Source organism: Cibotium barometz, chromosome 35 (assembly GCF_041138505.1).
Source record: "Cibotium barometz isolate CiBa-2024 chromosome 35, ASM4113850v1, whole genome shotgun sequence".
Classification (NCBI taxonomy): Eukaryota; Viridiplantae; Streptophyta; class Polypodiopsida; order Cyatheales; family Cibotiaceae; genus Cibotium; species Cibotium barometz.
Genome location: NC_141080.1, coordinates 46,885,094 through 46,898,345, shown reverse-complemented (window position 1 = coordinate 46,898,345; position 13,252 = coordinate 46,885,094).

Genomic DNA, 13,252 nt, shown 5'->3' with positions numbered 1-13,252 from the left:
ATGAACCATACAATGATATAGGCTTTCTAGCCTTATCCCACTTTACATGTCATCATCCATGTGGCAACTCCTTTTCCACTCTTTTGGTCAACACTCACACACCATTCAATATTACATGTGGCATTATTATCTTGCCACAATATCTTGCACCTCTAGGGTGCTTTCCCACATACACACAACACCGCGATTACATCTCTCAACACAATTGGCCTTGGGCCCATTATTCATACGAGACCATTCCACTTTGTTACAAACCATCCCCACCCAAAAGGTTTCATCCTCGAAACCATTGATATAAACAATTACAATCCTCATGGATAAAGTGTACGTCAATGGACTCATATCAACTTGAAGCTCATGCTCACACCATCTATGGGAGATCAAAATCACATGTATATGGCTGTAAAATGCTCAATAAGCCCTCAAAACAAGCCATAATGTCTTCCCCATAATATCATAAGAACCTTGAGTAGCTTCCAATCATGGTGCATCCACCAAGGGTATAAGGCTGTCCACGGTGAATTTACAAGCAAGTTAATTCACTATTCATGACCCTCATTGGACTTCTAAAATGCATCCAACAACCCTTGAAATGCTTCCAAAGTAGAGGCGAGTCGCTTCTGGCACATACTCAATCATTCCCTCTTCATCCACTAGAGGCAATTCATCTTGCACAAATACCTCCAGCCCAAGGTAAGCTTTGAGATGTGATACATGGAACACATCATGAATCTTTGAGGTTGATGGAAGTGACAATTGATAAGCAACTTCACCAACATGCCTTACCACCTTGTACAGTCCATAAAAGTGATGAGCTAGCTTTGTATTTGTCGTGCCCTTGAGAGAACCATATCTTGTCTTGGGAATCCTCAAGAATACCCAATCACCTTCCATGAACTCCAATGGCCTCCGATGAGCATTACCATAATGCCTCATCCTTTCTTGAGCTTCTTTCATATTAACTTTGCATTGTTGCAAGAGTGCATCCAACTTTTCCGTCTCCCCTTTTGGATTAGGATTCACCCCTTCTTGATTTTGAACCATAATTGGCATATTCACTTTGTTCCCATAGAGTATCTCATAAGGTGACATGCCAATGCTCTCATGATGCGTGCTATTATGAGAAAACTCGGCAAGCGGCAACCACTCATCCCAAACACCTTGCGTATCATGGCAATAGTGCCTTCTTCTTTGCAAAGCTATAAAACATATATACATCTCATATTCTTTAGCTCCCTCTTGAGTTGTGTGTCATTGATCATCTTGATACTTGTGGCACATGAGTTCTGGTCAATGTAACCTTATGGTTTCCATGCATAAAACTCATATACCATTGCTGTAAATTCATGTGAAACAACCAAAGAGTCGCCAACCAATCGCATGATCCCAAAACAATGTCAATGGGACCCATATCCAATACAAGTAAATCAGCCTTGCAAGTATAATCATTTATGAGAATCAGCCTCACATCCTTGCATACCATTGTGCAATCCATCTTTGGTCCATTAGCCACTTGAACCTCATGCCACAAAGACAAAGCTACGGGCTGTAATTTGAGATTGCACATGGATTTGGTGTTGATAAAGCTATGTGTGCTTCCACTATAAATCAAAACATGTGCCACTCTTCCATTAATGCATGTCTTCAACCTTAATGTATTGGCTTCTTTGAAACCAGCATAGGCAGACATTGCATAGGGTAGCCATATTGTCTGTGTCATGATAAGCACACATAGGCACTCATAGCCCATCATCATAGTCAACATCTCCCTCCTTTAATCCACCCGAATCAAAGGGAAATTCACCATCCTTCTCTACATCCTCAACTTCATTGTTGGCATCTTCAAAGTACTCCTCATACTCATCCACATCCTCCTTAATGTCTTCATGGAAAGGTTCGATGAGAATCATGCTTAGGGTCATCTCTTGGCCTTACAAACCTTCCAATGATCCTTGTTCCATTTGTCACCACAATTGAATCATAAAACCTTCCAAGTCATTAATATGCCCTTCTCCCAAAACCTTGCTCTTGTTAGATGCTTTTGCATCAACTTTCTTCCCATCACCATGTGGAGGTTGAGAAAAAGATTTACCAAATCTGAAATTTCATCTTCCACCTCTTCCATACACTGTTGGGAATCTCGGAGGACCCATGTGATAAGCAACCCCACTTGAAGATTTGCCCAAAGTTGAAGTGCCAATATCAGCCCTAAATCCATGTCTTGATCCACTAGCATGTGTAGATTTTTCCTCATAGATATCGGCAAGAAGCATAGCCTCTTTGATGGTGTTGGGCCTTTGAGCATCCACATCAACCTTGATGTTGTTTTGAAGCCCTTTGATAAACTTCCTCAATTTGTACTCCTTACTCAAGCCTTCTACATGAAGTGGAAATTCTATAAACTTGTGCACATAGTCCTTGACATTTCTCGTTTGAGTGAGATCATCCCATTTCTCCACCATCCTTGATCTATTGAGGGTTGAAACAAAGGTTCTCCTCATCTCACTCTTGAAATCATCCCAAGTAGTGATCAAATAGCCATGAGCATTCAAGTGCCACCATCATGCATGGGCATAACCTTCTAGATGCAAAGTAGCAACGAACAAAACCTTGGCCCTATCACTACAAGGACTAAGTTCAAAGTAAAGCTCCATCTTGTCAATCCATTCTTTAAACTCCTCATTGGTTGAGTCTTCACCCTTGAACTTGGTAAAAGTCAACTTGTCCTTTACTCCCTTAAACTCATCTTAATCACCACCTCGATGAGCATGTGGCCTATGCTCCATTGGCCTAACATGATTTCCCCCAAACTCATTCAAGTGATGAGGTCTACCATGATTTCCCCCAAACTCATTGAAGTGATGAGGTCTACCATGATTTGGTTCCATCCCATTAAAATGATGACCCATCTCATCAAAGTGATGACTACCCATGTGTGAAGGATGATGACCCATCTCATCAAAGTGTTGCCACTCATGTGTGGATGATTCCAACTTCAATTCACTCTTGATTCTTCCAAAACAATGCCTTTGCTTTTTTCCACATTTCTCCCTTGCATTGAAGAAACCCCATTCATAGGACCATGCATAGGCATCCTATAACCACCTTGTTGTTGCGGACCATGCATAGGCATCCCATAACCACCTTGTTGCATCAGCATTCCAAATGTGCTTGTTCCACCTTGGTGTATCTTAGGAGGCCCATGACTTGATTCAAGTTGGTGAGGACTAACTTAAGGTAGATGTGTAGCATTTACATTCAAAGTGCCCACGGTAGATCCAAGAGGTTGGGGTCTCAATGTTCAAGATACCATTGGATCATTGAGAACTTCTTTTCCCTTGCCTAATTCTTGCCTTAAGCTAGTGAGCCCTTCCTTGATCTCAACAAAACCATCATGAAAAGTGTCACTAACTCTTTGGAATTGTTGATTCATGGCTATAAATCTTTGATCCAAGCGGTTAAAGAAATTTTCCTCACTTGCATCATCTTGAGATTTTTGGCCTAAGCTCTTCATAAGCTTTAGCAATTTGCTCATAGTGTTTTGTTGATCAAGATACATCTTCTCCATCAATTACACAATCTCTTGATTCTCAATGTAACCTTGTGGTATGTGTGACCCTTGATGCAAGTCAACATTACTTTCCCAATGCTCTTGAGCATCTTATCTTGCATCTTGCCTTGCTTCCGGAACACCACCCTTATAGTTCTTTAGCTGTATAGAGAGGCAATGATGTGTAGAACCCCCATGTATCATCACTTTGACCAAGGTCAATGCACAAGTACTCTTTATTTTGAATTCTTTGAAAAGTCAACCGGTGAGTAATTTGCCACCTTGACCAAGAAAACGGAGTCCGATTCTTGAAGTCTTTATCTTGCCAGAATGAGGAGAGGTTTAGGAACCCACTTAAGAAGAATGAGAAGTAGATATTGATCCAGTTGAACAACTAGAAGAAGGGTCAAATGAAGTAGCAAGTGAGGAACCTACTTAAGAAGCACAAGAAGCAGATATTGATTGAGTTGAACAACTAGAAGAAGGGTCAAATGAAGGTATGGCAATTGAACAACTAGAACTTGAACTAGAAGAAAACACTTAAAATTCGAAGAAGACATAGAACAACTTTCAACACAACCACCTCCAATGCCAAAAATAGAAGAGGACGATACATATGAACTACCTTCTACTCCTACTACAAATGAGGCTCCACCCATTGACGAAGATGCAGATGGAGAGTAATTTCTAGAAATAGATGATTTAGAGCTATGGATCTAGCTAAGAATGAGAGAATCAATGATGAGCTATAAAATTATATTTTTTTACTTGACCGTAGTAGCAATATACATTTTTGTCATAGTTTTCTTATTTGGGACCATTAATGCAAGCTTCATAGAGACAAAGATTGATTGCCATTGAAAACTTTGTTTCTTGCTTCATTAAGTAAAATTCATGTCAAATACAAACTCATTTTTGACCAAAATGCATGATATAAAACTATATCAAGGACTAAACTTTTCCCAAGACAGGATAAATAGCCCAATGAGTGCACATGCTACTAACTCATACATCCAATGCCCCGCTTCAAAGGACCAATGCAGCCCAACATAGGACTAACGGCCTATGAAGCAAGACACACCTATCCTAAACCCTTAAAACATACAGCTAAAGCGTGATATGTAGGTCAATGATTACCTTTTACTCGGTCATGAGGCATGACGCGAAGGGGGGAAGAGACCTGCGAGGGATGGGGGTGGTGAGGCACGTAGGTGTGAGAGGTAGTGGGTCGGTGGGGTAAGTGAGAAGGGGGTGGTCGGTGGGGTGAGGGAGAGGGAGATAGAGAGAGAGAGAGGGGGTGGTCAGTGAGGAAGAGGAGGTGGTGGGGTCGCAAGAGGGAAGGGGGAGAGGAGAGGGATGGTGGTCGGTGGGGTGAGGGTGAGGAGCGTGTGGTCGGTGGGGTGAGAGGGTGAGGAGCGTGTGGTCGGTGAGGAGTGAAGGGAGGGGGTGGTCGGTGGGGTGAGGGAGTGAGAGAGGGGGGGTCGGTGAGATGAGTGAGAGGGGAGTGTCGGTTGGTGAGTACGTAGCTAAGGAAGGGGAAGACGAGGGGGGGTCAGGCGAGAGGGTGGGGTCGAGTGAGCGAACAAGGGGGGGGACTGGACGGCGGGGCGACGGTGAGGGAGAGATGGTGGTGGGGTCACCCGAGGGAAGGGGGAGAGAAGAGGGATGGTGGTCGGTGGGGTGAGAGGGTGAGGAGCGAGTGGTCGGTGATGAGGAGTGAAGGGAGGGGGTGGTCGGTGATGAGGAATGAAGGGAGGGGGTGGTCGGTGGGGTGAGGGAGGGAGAGAGGGGGGGTCAATGAGATGAGTGAGAGGGGAGTGGTCGGTGGGTGAGGTAAGGGAGGGGGAAAAGAGAGAAAGAGAGAGGTGGCTGGTGTTTTTGGGGGGGGGGGGTTTGTTTTGTTTTTTAATAGAAAAAAGAATACTAAGATGGGGGAGTCGATTTTTTTGGAAAAAAATGATAATTATTATTTTTTTTATTTTTTTGGTTTGGAAAAATAAAATAAAATAAATAATGAGGGGTTTTTTTGGGAAAGAAAAAATTTAAAAAAAATATTGAGAGGGTTTTTTTTTGGGAAAGAAAAAAAAATACATAGGGGAGATTTTTTATCTTTTAATTTTTGCTTGATCAGGGAGAAGGGGAGGCTGGGTTAGTTGGTGATGAGAGCTGAGGGGAGAAGAGAGAGGAAAAGGGTGGTCGGTGGGTGAGGGAGAGGAAGAGACCGAGAGAGGGGATGGTCGGTGGGTGTGAGGGAGGGAGAGGGGGGGGTCGGTGGGTGCGATGGGGAGATTGTTTTTTTTTTTTTGAAAGGGTCGGCGAGAGGCACACGTGAGCGACCAAAAAAAGAGGCAGAGAAGGTGGTGAAGGTCGGTGGGGTGCAAAAAAAAGGGGGGGTCGGGCTGGGCACGGGGGAGGTGGGTCAGGGGGTGAGATGGAGCCGAGAGAGAGTGAGTGAGAGAGGGGGTGAGACTGGTGAGGGCTTGGTTGGTGAGGGGGACAGGTGGTCGGTGGGGAGAGATAGAGTGGGAGAGGGTGTCGGTGGGGAGAGAGGGGGTTGGTGGGGTGACAACGGGTAGTGTTTTTTTTTCTTGGATGGTGCAGAGGGGGCGAAGGAGAAGAGAGAGAGAACACAAGAGAGAAAGAGAGAGGGGGTGGTGTGGGTGAGGGAGAGAGAAAGAGAGATGGGGGGTGTGGGGCACAGGGGGTGCGCGAGGGAGAGAGGGGTGGTGGGGTGAGAGAACGAGAGAGGGGGTGACGGGGTGGGTGTTTTTTTTTTTGGGCGGCCGAGAGGAGGTGAGAGGAGAGGGGATTGATGAGGAAGGGGTGGTGAAGCCACCCTCTAACCCTCTAAAAAAGAAGGAGAAAAACAAAAAGAAAAAGAAAAAAATGATACAAAAAATATGTACAATCCCTTGCCTTCTTATGCCCACTAGCTCGCTTGTCACCCTCGAGGGAGCCAATACTTCTTGACCCTAGATCCATTCACCAATGGAAGGGCGGCACCCTGGAGAGTTTCTAGTTGTACCGCACCCATGGGCAAGATCTCCACCACTCGAAAAGGACCCTTCCAATAACACCAACTTCCTAGCCTTTTTTAGATATTTAGAGTTGTAAACCAAAGCCAAGTCACCTTTGGAGAATTGAGGAAGTCTCAAGTGTCGATTATGCCACGCTTTACGTTGAAGTTGCTCCACCTTTGTGGCCATCCGAGCGAGTTGACGGGTCTCTTCCAAGATTTTGAGCTGCTCCTGCGAGAGCGGAGTATGCGGGGTGATAGGTGGCCACCTATGCTGCCCCACTCTGGATGAGCCTGCATTAAATTCAAAGGGTAACACTGCCTCAAGCCCAAAAGCAAGTTGGAAAGGAGTGTGTAAGGTGGTTGCCTTGTAGGATGTGCGATAGGCCCACAATACCCCCAAAAGGGCTTGGTCCCATTGGTGAGAGTGCTCCTTGGCTACCCGTAAACAAGGATTTGCACAAGACCTTGTTGGTGCTCTCTACTTGCCCGTTAGCTCTGGGGTAGTATGCACAGGACCTCCGATGGAAGATTTGGTAACGTGCCATCAGGGTATCTATGACTTCATTCACAAAATGTTTCCCCCTATCACTGTGATAATTTCTATGGGACACCCAAACCTGGTGAAGATGCTCTCATACATGAACTTGGCCACTGTAAGAGCAGTGTTGTCTTGAGTGGCTCTGGCCTCGGCCCATTTGGTCTCATAGTCAGTGGCCACCAATATGTACTCACAGCCCATGGGGTGAGACTTTAGGGTGATGGGGCCCACAAAATCAATGCCCCACTTCTCAAAAGGCTCCCAGGGCGGTGTAGCATGGAGAGGCAAGTAGTGCCTACTATCTGGTTTGGGTCCAGACCTTTGTTGCACCCACTTTTTGCAGTCAGAGAATAGGGAGGGCCACCAAAGACCATACTGCATGATCTTTCAGGTGGTGACAAGGCCAAATGAGTGACCACCACCTAGTCCAGAATGCGCATCTTCCATGATGAGGGGAACCTCATGAGGGTTGACACATCTCCTCAACACTTCATCCTTGCCCCTCTTGTACAACTGTCCGGCAATGAGCAGATAAGGCCTGCTCTCTTAAGTAAAAGCCTCCTTTTTGCCTTGGCATCAGCATTCTAGGGAAACCTAGCTGTGCTCAGCAGCATCACTATGTCCTCATACCAAGTAGGGGTGGCATCCACAGCAAACAACATGCTGTCTGCGAGATCATTACAAATCCCCTCATCTGAGGTTGGCTCCCCACTCAGGATTCTCGACAGATGATCAGCATGACATGGTCCTTCCCTAGGCGCGGACCATAATCTCAAAGTCAAATTCTTGAAAGAGAAGGAGCCATCTCTAGATCCTGCCGGCGACTTGGGCTTTATTCAACAAATACTTTAGTGCTTGATGGTCAGTGATCACCACAAAGTGATGCCCTAATAAGTAATGCCTAAATTTTTGAAATGAGTAGACTATGGCCAAACCCTCCCGCTATGTGGTGGAGTAGTTTCTCTCGGCCCGATGGAGCTGCCTACTTGCATAGTGAATAGGCCTATCCATCTTTAAATCCACATCTGGCTGCGCTAGTACTGCTCCTACTGCTATTGCACTGGCATCCGTGTGCACATGGAAGATCAACTCCCAATTTGGAGTGATGAGGACGGGAGCATACACCAGCATGTACTTGAGAAAAGTGAAGGCTCTCTCTTGATCTAGGCCCCAATGGAAGGGAACATCCAAGTGGAGCAAACGGTTGAGTGGAAAACAAATATCTGCATACATGCAGACAAACCAACGCTGGTAGCCTGTATGCCCGAGCAACTCTGGCACTCCTTTAGGATTGGACGGGGGGCCTAACCTGAGAATAATGATGATCTTGTCTAGGATCAGGGGAAAGACCATCGGCCGAGACGATGTGACCCAGAAGGGCACCATGACACTTGAAGGGGTTAAGGTGGAGACCGGATACCTTGCACTTCAAGAACACCAAAGTGAGTTGAGGTAGGTGGTCCTCTAGAACCACCACCCTAAGCATGCCTTTTTTCCCACTGAAGTTAGATAAGTCATCCAAAAAGATGCGTAAAAAGTCATTCAAATAATCCTCAAAAATCTTGGTGGCGGTCCTCTCGAATAAGGTTGGGGCAACAACTAGAAAAACACAAATAAATTGTCACCCCACTGAAACTATGAAGAAGGTGCAAATGCTCACTAGAAAACCTAATTTGTCTCATCTGAAAGTCTTTGGATGCATTGCATATGTGCATGTGCGAGATGAGCTGAGAACTAAGTTGGATCCAAAAGCTGAAAAATGTGTGCTTATTGGGTATTCCCTTGAGCAAAATGGATACAGGTGCTATAACCCTGCTACACGTGAGTTGAGGGTAAGCAGGGATATTGTTTTTGATGAGATGAGCAGCTGGTATGCTCCTGAAAAAGAAGCTGTTGGGGCTGATGTGAGTGGAAATGTGGTTGCACAGAATGCAAGTCAGCAATCACGGTCTTTGAGTGGACTAGGAGAGTCCTCATCTAGTGGTTCAATTGATAGACCATGGAGTGGCAGGTTGCGTCATAATACCAGTCCTGCAAATGTGATTAGTACATCACATAAAGGCAAAGAGAAAGTGGTTGAGCCCCTTAGTATGCATGACATTTCTGCACGGCATTCTCATGTTGATGGAGAGTATAGTGGCTCTCAGAGATGAGCCTTGATGAGGATCTTGGGATACCAGCTATGAGAACACCTGGTGTAAAGAAGGCTATGGAAGCCATGAATGCAAAGCTGCGAAGATCTGGGAGAGTGAAGAGTCCTGTGCAAAGGTTTACCTATGATGGTTATGTGGCACATCGCTATGCATACATGGCAAAAGTTGTGCAGGTTGTAGAGCCCACATGCATTGATGCCAACAACTTGCAAATCTCCAACGTAGTAGTATTGTAAACCTATTATACTGTAATTGTATATGGAACAGCCACACCAACATACATCCACCAATAAAAAACAACTTGTAAATCTTAGATTCTATCTCAGATTCTCTGCACGAACTATCTACAACCAAATTTCTACTCCAACTTTGCACCGAACTAGAAATTAGGCATGCATAGTCAAAATCGACACTTTCACACAGTGCGTTAAAAACTTACGAAGCCAAAATGGTGCCTGAAATGGCCTCGAATTTGAAGTTTGAGTAAATCCTATAGACTTTCTCACATAATACAATGCTCCTTTTGCTTCACCTCGAAGATGTGATATAGGACCTTACTATTATGCCTGCTTGGCTGCTGCTGCTCTTACCTAGCACGGCTACCTATAGAGATTTACTCCCAAATCTAAGGAAATGAGATGAAGTTACCCTTACCCATGTACCACTTCCTTTACTTATCTCTTGCCTGCCTCTTGAGCTCTTCACATAAACTGCTACAATGCTTATACCATGAGAAGAATGCGGGGGAAAGAGAAGGAGATGAAGTTACCCTTACCTGTGTACCACTTTCTTTGCTACGTCTTGCTTGCCTCTTAAGCTCTTCATATGAACCATGAGAAGAATGTAGGGGAGAGGAGCTTGAGCTCCTTGTTGTTGCAAGTAAACACACATACACAAGAGTCAACAAGCACACAAGAGATATGAATGGCTGAATTTTCTTCAATTGTCTTCTCTTCTCTACCGCGACATAAAGAGATAAGAGTATATATTATAAGGGAAATGACTCTCGTACTAATAACATACAACACTATGGCATATGGCATTAGCAATACTATACTCTACCACCATTGGTAGCATATTATTGTAGTTTGAAGATGTAATATGTGTCTATAATACTGGCTCTTTTGAAGATGTAATATGTGTCTATAATATTGGCTCTTTTGAAGATGTAATATGTGTCTATAATACTGGCTCTTTTGAAGATGTAATTCGTGCCTTTGAGCTTTTTTGTTTCTTTCTTAATATGGATTATTTTATTTTATTTCTATTTTCATTAAAAAATCTCAAAAAATATGGGTAGAATCGGTCTACAACTGCAGCCTATCTCGTTCTACCTAAAAACATTTTTTCTTAGAGCCTCGCAATACTAGTTTTAATGACACCTATTGAGATAATTATTACAACATGTCTAATGTGACAACTATTGCAATAATGATTGAGGATTTTAAAGTGGGTCTATAATTTTTACCAAGTGTGTGACCATCATAATAAGTGTCAGTATGGCCACACCCTATTGTAGTAGTGTAATAATGATCACGTGAATGATCCACCATGAATATGATATTTTCTCTTTCAAATTGTTATCGTAGTATAAAATCAGAAATAAAATCTTTTGGACACTATTTTATTTGTTTTTTGGTTAGTTATTTTATTTTTAAATTTTGATAAATTCGTAAACATTAATTATAAAAATTTAAAATAATTTTATTCACAATATTAAATAAAATTAGAAACATTAATTTTTACTCTTTGAAAAAGGCATTGTAATGTTCTTGAGATCCTAAGGGCCTCCACTTAATATTAAACCTCGAGATATGTTCTAAGGTTAGTAAAAAATAAGTCTATATGTATTATGTTTTGAAACATGCATATCATTTTCTTGTATTATAGTTTTTATACAAACATTTTATAAGTTGAATGAACTAGTAATTAATAAATAGAACACCTCCTATAAATTTAAACATTGTAAATGGTTCTTCTTTAAAATGGTCACCTGGGCACATGCATAATGATATCATACATTTCTTTCAGTAAAACTCCCAAGCCAAAGATGCAATGAGTCTCTTTCCTTTTGACATACGATGCCTCGTTAATTTTGGTGCAATATATCAGACTACTTTTGTCACAATAAGCTTCACTATATCCCTTGCTTTTTACAAGGAGTATTGTGATGTTACACTGAAGCTTATTATGAGAACCCTACACATGAGGGTTTTTGGTAGGCTTTTACAAGGATTATTGTGAGGTTGTAGTGAGGCTTATTATGAGAACCATACATAGGAGGGTTTTTGGGAGGCCCAATATTGTGCTCCAAAACTTTGTAACTTTTTTGAGGCTTATTATGAGAACCATAAACATGAGGGATTTTTTTTAAGGTGGAGGCAAAGGGGGATGTCTTGCTCCTAACTTTTTGTAACTTTAGTGATCCTTGCTATTGAAGCAAGCTACTATCGTGCTAGAAGTTTGAAAATGAACAGTGTGCACACATAAGAAGACATTCTAGGACAATGACCCGATTCTGAAGCTACAAGATTAAAATCTAGCTTTTGAATTATAGGTAAGAGAGCTAAGATGAACAATCTAAAAGAACTTAGATTTCAAAATAAAGGTTTGACTTGGCTAAAAGTTAAATGAATGGAGAGAGAGAAGGTTGAGCTAGACAAATGACTTTTAGCTAGAGAAGATAAACTATTGAGTGGGCCTAGCGTTTATTTTCATCCTAGGTAAAGTATTTTATGTGATGGAATGGTGTTCCCCAAGCTCTTTTTAAGTCAACATCCTATAATTAACCTACAAGTTAAAAGGTTGAGATTAACTTTATCCACTCTGTCATTTGGGTGAGAACAAGGGCAAGGAATAAGATAAACACTTTATTCAACTCTTCACTCATTTTGTAGATTACATGATAAGTCAAAGTTTGCATGTCTATGAGCTGAGTGAACAATCACAGGCAAGAAAGCAAGGAATAAGATAAACACTTCATTCAACTCTTCCCTCATTTTGTAGACTACATGATAAGTCAAAGTTTGCATCTCTATGAGATGGGTGAACAATCACAAGCAAGAATGCACTATGGAATTCATGTGCGTAGACTATGAAATAAGATGATCATATAAGGGATCATGAAAGAAGACAAGGTCAAGTATCTAGAGGAGAGAATGCCCCATCTTCTCATGATATTAAAATGCATATCACCTTTATGATGCATTTCTTCCCACTTGCGGGTGTGCACTCTTATATGTGCTACTACCTATATTCTAGCTATCCTGGTCCACTTGCGGGTGTGCACTCTTATATGTGCTACTACCTATATTCTAGCTATCCTGGTCCAAGGTGAGCAAAATGTTAACCCCAACCATTTAAATAGGCCTCCTTTATTTCAAAAAATCTACATCTCCTTGATTTTCTTGTCACCATCACCAATTAAATTCAAGAGGAGTTGATGTGGTTGCGAAAACTTGGTGCTTTTTGGAAATTGGAAAATGATGTGTCAACCTCTTCCATTGATTTTTATTGTCACTATCAAGGCTAGGATGTTTGCCTCCCCCAAGATCCTAATGACCAAAAATGGTCAGGAGAAAACTATTCCCCCTCAAGAGACCCAATGAAGCTCCCCATTTTTTCTCCTGACCAAAAATGGTCAAGAGCAAACTATTCCCCCTCAAGAGACCCAAATGAAGCTCCCCATTTTCTTGGGTGGGGAAATTTCCCCTGTAGAGTTCCCTAATCCTTGCCTACCTATTTTGAAGGTTAGGATTCATGTGCAAAGAGTTCACAATAACATTATTTTAGAAATAACGCATCATAATAAGTAGGTGATGGGTAGTGTATTTTCATTTAGACTTAAATCTAGATGAGAGAATCTTAAACATGAAATTGAGTATTATACTCTATACTAGAACCAAGCAAACATCCAACCCTATGTTTGAATTACTATCACGCACACGTCTAATCGCATTCATACATCAATATGCCTTAAATTTTCAAATCAA